Source organism: Phoca vitulina, unplaced genomic scaffold (assembly GCF_004348235.1).
Source record: "Phoca vitulina isolate PV1807 unplaced genomic scaffold, GSC_HSeal_1.0 scaffold50, whole genome shotgun sequence".
NCBI lineage: Eukaryota > Metazoa > Chordata > Mammalia > Carnivora > Phocidae > Phoca > Phoca vitulina.
In genome coordinates, this window is record NW_022589753.1 from 1,665,632 (window position 1) to 1,672,438 (window position 6,807).

General features: G+C 56.2%; 1 protein-coding gene across 1 annotated transcript in view; it reads right to left on the reverse strand.

Annotated features, from left to right (window-relative positions):
• SS18L1 (SS18L1 subunit of BAF chromatin remodeling complex) overlaps positions 1-6,505 on the reverse strand; it is a 28,941-nt gene extending 22,436 nt beyond the window's left edge. Inside the window, exon 1 of the mRNA XM_032387696.1 lies at positions 6,404-6,505. The gene's annotated coding sequence lies outside the window, so the exon portion shown is untranslated. The remainder of the gene's footprint in view (positions 1-6,403) is intronic.
• Positions 6,506-6,807: the final 302 nt, after the last annotated feature.

Below are 6,807 nucleotides of genomic sequence, written 5' to 3' on the forward strand. Positions count from 1 at the left end.
AGATGGCCAATCGTGAGCAAGACTTTCTGAGGAGGGATGACCCGATCTCAAGAGGAGGCTTCCTGAGGAGATGGCCAATCGTGAGCAAGACTTTCTGAGGAGGGATGACCCGATCTCAAGAGGAGGCTTCCTGAGGAGATGGCCAATCGTGAGCAAGACTTTCTGAGGAGGGATGACCCGATCTCAAGAGGAGGCTTCCTGAGGAGATGGCCAATCGTGAGCAAGACTTTCTGAGGAGGGATGACCCGATCCTGAGGGGAGGCTTCCTGAGGAGAGATGACCAATCCCGAGTAAGACTTTCTGAGGAAAGATAACCAATCCTGAAGGGAGGCTTCCTGAGAAGAGATAACCAATCCTGAGCAAGACTTCCTGAGGAGAAATTACCTATCCTGAGATGTGTGTGTGTGGGGGTCTTCCTGAAGAGAGATGACCAATCCTGAGCGAGACTTTCTGAGGAGGGATGACCTGATCCTGAGCAAGACTTTCTGAGGAGAGATGACCAATTCTGAGGAGGGCCTTCCTGAGGAGACATGACCAATCCCGAGTAAGACTTTCTGAGGAGAGATGACCAATCCTGAGGAGAGGCTTCCTGAAGAGAGATGACCAATACTGAGGGGAGGCTTCCTGAGAAGACATAACCAATCCTGAGCAACACTTCCTGAAGAGGGATGACCCAATCTCAAGGGGAGGCTTCCTGAGGAGATGGCCAATCCTGAGCGAGACTTCCTGAGGAGAAACGACTGATCCCGAGGGGAGGCTTCCTGAGGAGAGATGACCGATCCTGAGCAATACTTTCTGAGGAGGACTGATCCCGAGGGGGACCTTCCTAAAGAAACATGACCAATCCCAAGCAAGACTTTCTGAGGAGGGATGACCTGATCCAGAGGGCAGGCTTCCTGAGGAGAGATGACCAATCCTGGAGGCGGGGGCGGGGGGGGGAGGCCTTCTGAGGAGAGACGACCCAGGAGGTTGGTAATACCATCTGGAGGGGCCAGAGGTCAACATTGAGTTGTGACTGATGAGTGGTGGTGAGATCCTCGTCTGAGTGTCTCTCTCATCTCTGCCCCTCTGGTCTTCCCACCCAAAGCCACCAGGGTGAGCCAGCCTCTGCTGCTCCTTTTTGGACGTATGACTCCCTCCTCCCTACAGGTGGAGCAGTTTCTTCCTTCTGGTCTACGTTGGTCCCTTTCTGCTCTGACATCTTGGAAATTCTTCTTCTTTTTTTTTTTTTTAAGATTTTATTTATTGATTTGACAGAGATATACAGAGAGAGCACAAGTAGGCAGAGAAGCAGGCAGAGGGAGAGGGAGAAGCAGACTCTCCACTGAGCAGAGCGCCCGACGTGGGGCTCGATCCCACGACCCTGAGATCATGACCTGGGCTGAAGGCAGCCGTCCAACTGACTGAGCCACCCAGGCGCCCCTTGGAGATTCTTCTATATCAGCATATAAGATCCTACCTCATTGTCCCCAAAGCTCCTAAGTTTCCTAAGAATCCCACATGGGATTCACTCGGCCTCAGACCTTCTGCTGCTACAAACAGGGCCACAGTGCTTGCCTCCCACGACATGCGGTGGACGGACGCACGAGGGAAGTTCCTAGGAGCAGCCTGAGGTGTAAGAGGGAAGAACCCTGGCTAACCGGATAGCTGGTTAAGCATCACCAGGTGGCTGAGCCAGCACTTGGCACCTCAGGGCAGCTACACTGCTCACGGATCAGGGCTCCCACTCCACCCTCCTAGCACACAGGCAGCCACCAGGGAATGCCTGAGAGGTCAGCAAGTGGCGTCAGACTCTACTGAGGAAAGCCAATGGGACCCAACTGCAGAATACATGAATTAGGTGTGTGGGTTTAAAAAAAAACCCCAAAGCCCACATGCAAAGTGTCCTTGGGAGGAGCTGGCCCCTGCCTTGTGTTCCTAGCTCTGTGTTTGACGCACATGTCCAATTTCCAAAAACTCTTTAAGGGCACAGTAAAACACACTTAACAATGCAACAGCAAACACACTTTTATCTTCCTTAGGGCACGCAGGAGTCCCTTCCTGTCTTCAGGGCTGGAAGCGCTTATGAATGCCCGTCACAGGCAGCAAGACCACTTGGCTTCTGTGAGAACTTCTGTGCAGAAGAAGAGGTGTGTGTTCTCTCAAATGCGCGATGTTCGCTCGGGTCTTGCCCATGCAGCAGCCACATGCTCTTCTCGCTACGACCCTGGACTTGCCACGGTTACCTGCCGTCTGGGATGGACCTCTCACATCCTTTTCAGAATGCCACTGATAAATTCTGGTCAAGTGTCTGCTCAAAAGGCTGAAGACCCTCAGTTAGGATGCCTACCGCCTTCCTGTGCCAGGTCACCTTACTTATAAGGTCAAGAGCACAGCCTGTGAGGAACTCACAACATCATCCACATATAAACTGAGAAAACCGAGGCACAGAAAGATTAAGCCTGGGTATCTATCAGGTGAAGAAGAATTTGAGTCCAGAGGCTTCTCTTACCCCTGCAGCTCCACAGGGTCCCATCCTCACCCTCAACCCAAGGGCCTACTGTTCCCCCACCTCCCAGCAACCTCTAGCTGAAAAGGAACAGAAACACCCATCAAAGTTGTGCGTTCTGCACAGGAACCATGTTGGCCAAGTGGAACGGGACTGAGTTACAGGAGCCCTCTCTGCACCAACATCCAGCACCTTCTCCCTGGAGCTTTTGACGTGTCACGGTTCACGTGGCAGGGTGAGCAGTCAGGATGCACACTGCAGATCAGGCAGGAAAGACTGGCCCGACCTCTTCACAGGTCCTGCAGGACTTGGGGACATCAGTGCCGGGCCGCCCCAACTCCTGCACCTGTGGGGCTGGCGGGCCAGTTCCTTGTTCACAGCCTGGGGCTCCCAGGGCCACTGCCCTCTGACCCCCGAGCACGCAGGGCAGGTGCTCAGGCCCTGACGCACTGGCCGGGGAACAGGTTAGGGGCAGAGGGCCAGAGCCACGAGAATGCCAGTGGGGACCGCCCGTTAGTGTCACGTGGCAAACCCCGGCTGCTGCCCCCTCCCTCCGTCTGGAAGCTGCAAACACAGTTACTGTGAGGCAAACCAATGTACTTCACTCAAATGCTTCCTCAGCCTCCAGGCCTGAGGGGCTCTGCGGGGCCCGGGCAGCAGGCAGGGCAAACACTGTCTCTGGAGGAGCACGGGGCAGGGGGGCTCGTTGCCACGCTTTACAGGCAGAGAACACGGGCCCGTTCCCTTCTTGAGAACGTGCTTCCTCACGCTTCCCCCACAGCGGCGGACTCAGGGCCTCACGGAGCAGCACCCTCACACCAAGCCGACCAACAGCACCCCAGGCCCTGGCTCCCGCCCGCCCCAGGGCTGTGCTCCCACCCACAGCACCCCCTCCCGCCCCTGAGGATGGGAAGACAGGTCTGGTGCTTCCCTTGATCGGGGCTCTGCTCAGTGGGGAGAAGGCTTTCAGTCACAGCCGCCTAGGACAGTCAAGTAGCCAAGGCGGGGCTTGGCATCCACAAGCCATTTGCAGTTGGGCGACAGGTAATGTTAAAAATGGCCAGTTTACCTTCCTTACCAACTTAGCCCCCATTCTTTAAGACAAATTCCAGGTCTGAGAGAGCATATGGCAACCACCCCCAACCTAGATGGCCATCCCTCACCTCTGTGCCCCCGACCCCCCTGGCCCTGGAGGACAAAGGGGCCCCTGACTCAGACCCCAGGCATGGCACCTGCCCTCGCAGGTCCTAGACTGGACCTGCACTGGCAAACCCCAGGTGCCCAAATGTCTACCAGCTCCATCCCACTCCCACAGTGCCTGTCTCCCTGCTGCACAGCGCGCTGGGGGCACTGAGACACGAGACGCTGTGCCCACCCTCTAGCCAAGAAAACGGATTAAGAAAAGCAACACAAGCAGTAACAATAAAACTTACATTTATTAAGCAACCACTGTGTGCCAAGCAACAAAGAGGGGTCTGCATACCAGGTAAGTCCTGATGTGCAGGGCCCCCTCCAGTGTGCCCAAGCCCAGCCACACGGCCCACAGAGATGACCGCAATCCCCCCCTCCTGTGGCAGTGGGGGCACAGCGCTGCCAGTGGGGAATCCCTGGTCCCCAACCAGGGGAGAGCGGCCAGGGCGGCTCCCAGCCTGCAGGCCACCTCGCCGGGTACGGGGACCAATGGAGTTTGCTGGGACACACCGCCCATCTCCACCTCAGGGGCCCTGGCAAAGTCACATTCCCTGTGGTTCTCACAGAAGGGCAGTTCTGCCTACGTCTCCCATGCACCGAAACGGTGTTTGCTCACTATGAGAGAAACCACGTTGGCACACAGCCCTGGCTCCCCAGAGCAGGCTGGCTCTCCCAGCCCCTCCCGTTTTGGTCCTGTGACCTGCTCCATGCAGACCACCGGTGGGACCACCCTTGACTCCCCCAATCTTCCATACCCTTTTACGCAGGCCACGTGTGGGACTACCTGCAACTCCCTCGATCTTCTAGACCCTTCCTACCCTTGCACCTTGGTTTTCCTTCTCTAGAATACCCCCTACCCCACACGCTCTCCGTTATGGGTTACATTGTGTTCCTCAAGATATTATCTTCCAGTCTTAATCCCCAGTACCTGTGAATGTGGCCTTATTTGGAGATAATGGTCTTTGCAGATATGATCAAGTTAAAGTGAGATCAAACTAAAGAAGAGTGGGCCCTAAACCCTCTGACTGGCATCCTTGAGAGAAGAGGGGAAATTTGGACACAGGGGAGACCACCACATGAAGACCAAGGCAGAGATGGGGGTGATGCGTCTACAAGCCAGGAGCACCAGGAGCTCAGAGAAAAATATATAGCAGATCCTCCCTGAGAGCCCCAGAAAGTCACCAACCCCGCCAACACCTTAATTTTGGACATCTGGCCTCCATGCTGTGAGAAAATAAATTTCTGTTGTTTTAAACCACCAAGTTTATTGTGACATTATGGCAGCCACAGAAAACGCACACAGCTGCCTTTCCCAGACACTCCCGCTGACAAGACCCCTGTCGTAGATGCTCTAGTACGTACTGAGCACCAATTGTGCCAGGCATTGTGCCCCGAACGGCACGCAACAAAGGATAAATCGGTGACTTGCAAACTTAGGAGCCCAAGCAATGTGTCAAAGTGCGACACTCGTCACATCACTGTCAAAAGAGGATGAGGGAGGGGACACCTGAGTGGACCTTGAAGGCTGAGTAGGAGACAAACTTCTGCTCAAATACACCCTAGGGACAAGTTGTATACTTCCCGCTGTCACTACCAAGCTAGCTCCCAAGGAACCCCTGGCTTCTCTCAACCCTCTAAGCATGAGTGTAAGACACGGACCTCTGAGCCCCCCACAGACTGCCAACAAGAGCCCTGGCTACATCCATGCGCTGCCAACGCACCAAGGCAAGTACAGGGACTGCTAACCCCATCAGGTCCAATCAGATGAGCGCCTGAACTGAAGACCCATTTTCAATGGTCGGCAGGTTCCCCTCTTCCTGCCCTGTTGTCTGGGTGCAGTGCTCTGACACACACACTTCTGCTTGGAGACTTTGGGGAGCGTTCCTTGCGGGTGAGTGCAAAGTACAAATAACTAAATGACTGTTAGACCAAAGGTAGCTTCGGGAACAGTCACTGTGCTCATCACACTTGAGCTCCAAAAAGCCAAGGTGCCAGGGGACCCCCTTGGATTGCCAAAGTGTGCCTCTGAGCCAGATCGCCTGACCCTCTGCCTAGCCAAGCATTCCCGGATCAACAGTCTTGGCTCCAGAAGACCACTGTCTGGGCTTGTCTCCCGGCAAAGCACTTAGCTTCGCTGTATCTCAGTTTCCTTGTCTGTAAAACAGGGATGATGGTAACTGCCACAAAGAATTAAACGAGTTAAGATCTGCAAAGCCCTTGAGCAGCGCCGAGTGTGCAGAGCGCACCACTTAAGTGTTCGCTAAACAGAAAACATGGTCCACGTCTCCGTCCACGTTTCTGCCTCTTCTAGGTCCTCTTTCCAGCTTACAGCTTACTGAGGTTCACTGTCAAATACCAACCGCAGCAAACGCAGTCTCCAAACAGAGAAGAGACTGAGGACAAGGTCCACAAGGTCCTAGCGGGCCATTAAGGAAGGGGGGCCCGCGGTCATCAAGGTGACCCCCCTGGGGGCGGGGGGGAGCTAGTGGGAACCAGGGCGAATCGCGACCCCAGAATCCGGAGGGCGAAGGAGAAATCAGGGCAGCTACCAAAGACGCTGGGAAAATTCAAACGGGAATGGCTAACACCAATTTCCTTCTGAACTTGCCTTCTAAGGAGAAACAGAAGAAAATTTAAAATCTCGACTTGAAAGCGTCAGGCTCTTGTGAAAGATGCCCCCACACCCCTGGGAGTTATCTCGGTAGAGCCACAGGCCAAACTTACAGGACGCGGGGAAAGGCTGTAAAGCGAATCGGTAAAGTTTCTGTTAGGTGCGGAGGCTGGCCGCGGTGTCACGCTGAAAAACAATTGGACACGCGCGTGAGGGCCGCCAAGCGAGGCCGGCAGGTCGGCCCCGGGGCGCCGCGCGCTCCGGGAAGGGCTCCGCGGCCGCCGGCTCGGCGTCCCCCCCACGCCCCCGCGGCGGCCTCGCAAGTCCGGGCCCCTCGGCCGGGCGGCGGGCCGTCCGGGGTCCTCCCCCCGCCACCCCGAGCGCCCGGGCCTCCCGCCGCCAGCCAGGCGGGCCCCGGACCCGTCCCCCCGTCGAGCGGGCGCGGGCGGCGGGGGGCCCGGCGGGGTCGCGGCCGTCGGCTGCGCCCCGGCTTTGTTCGCGCCCCGCGCCCACCCCG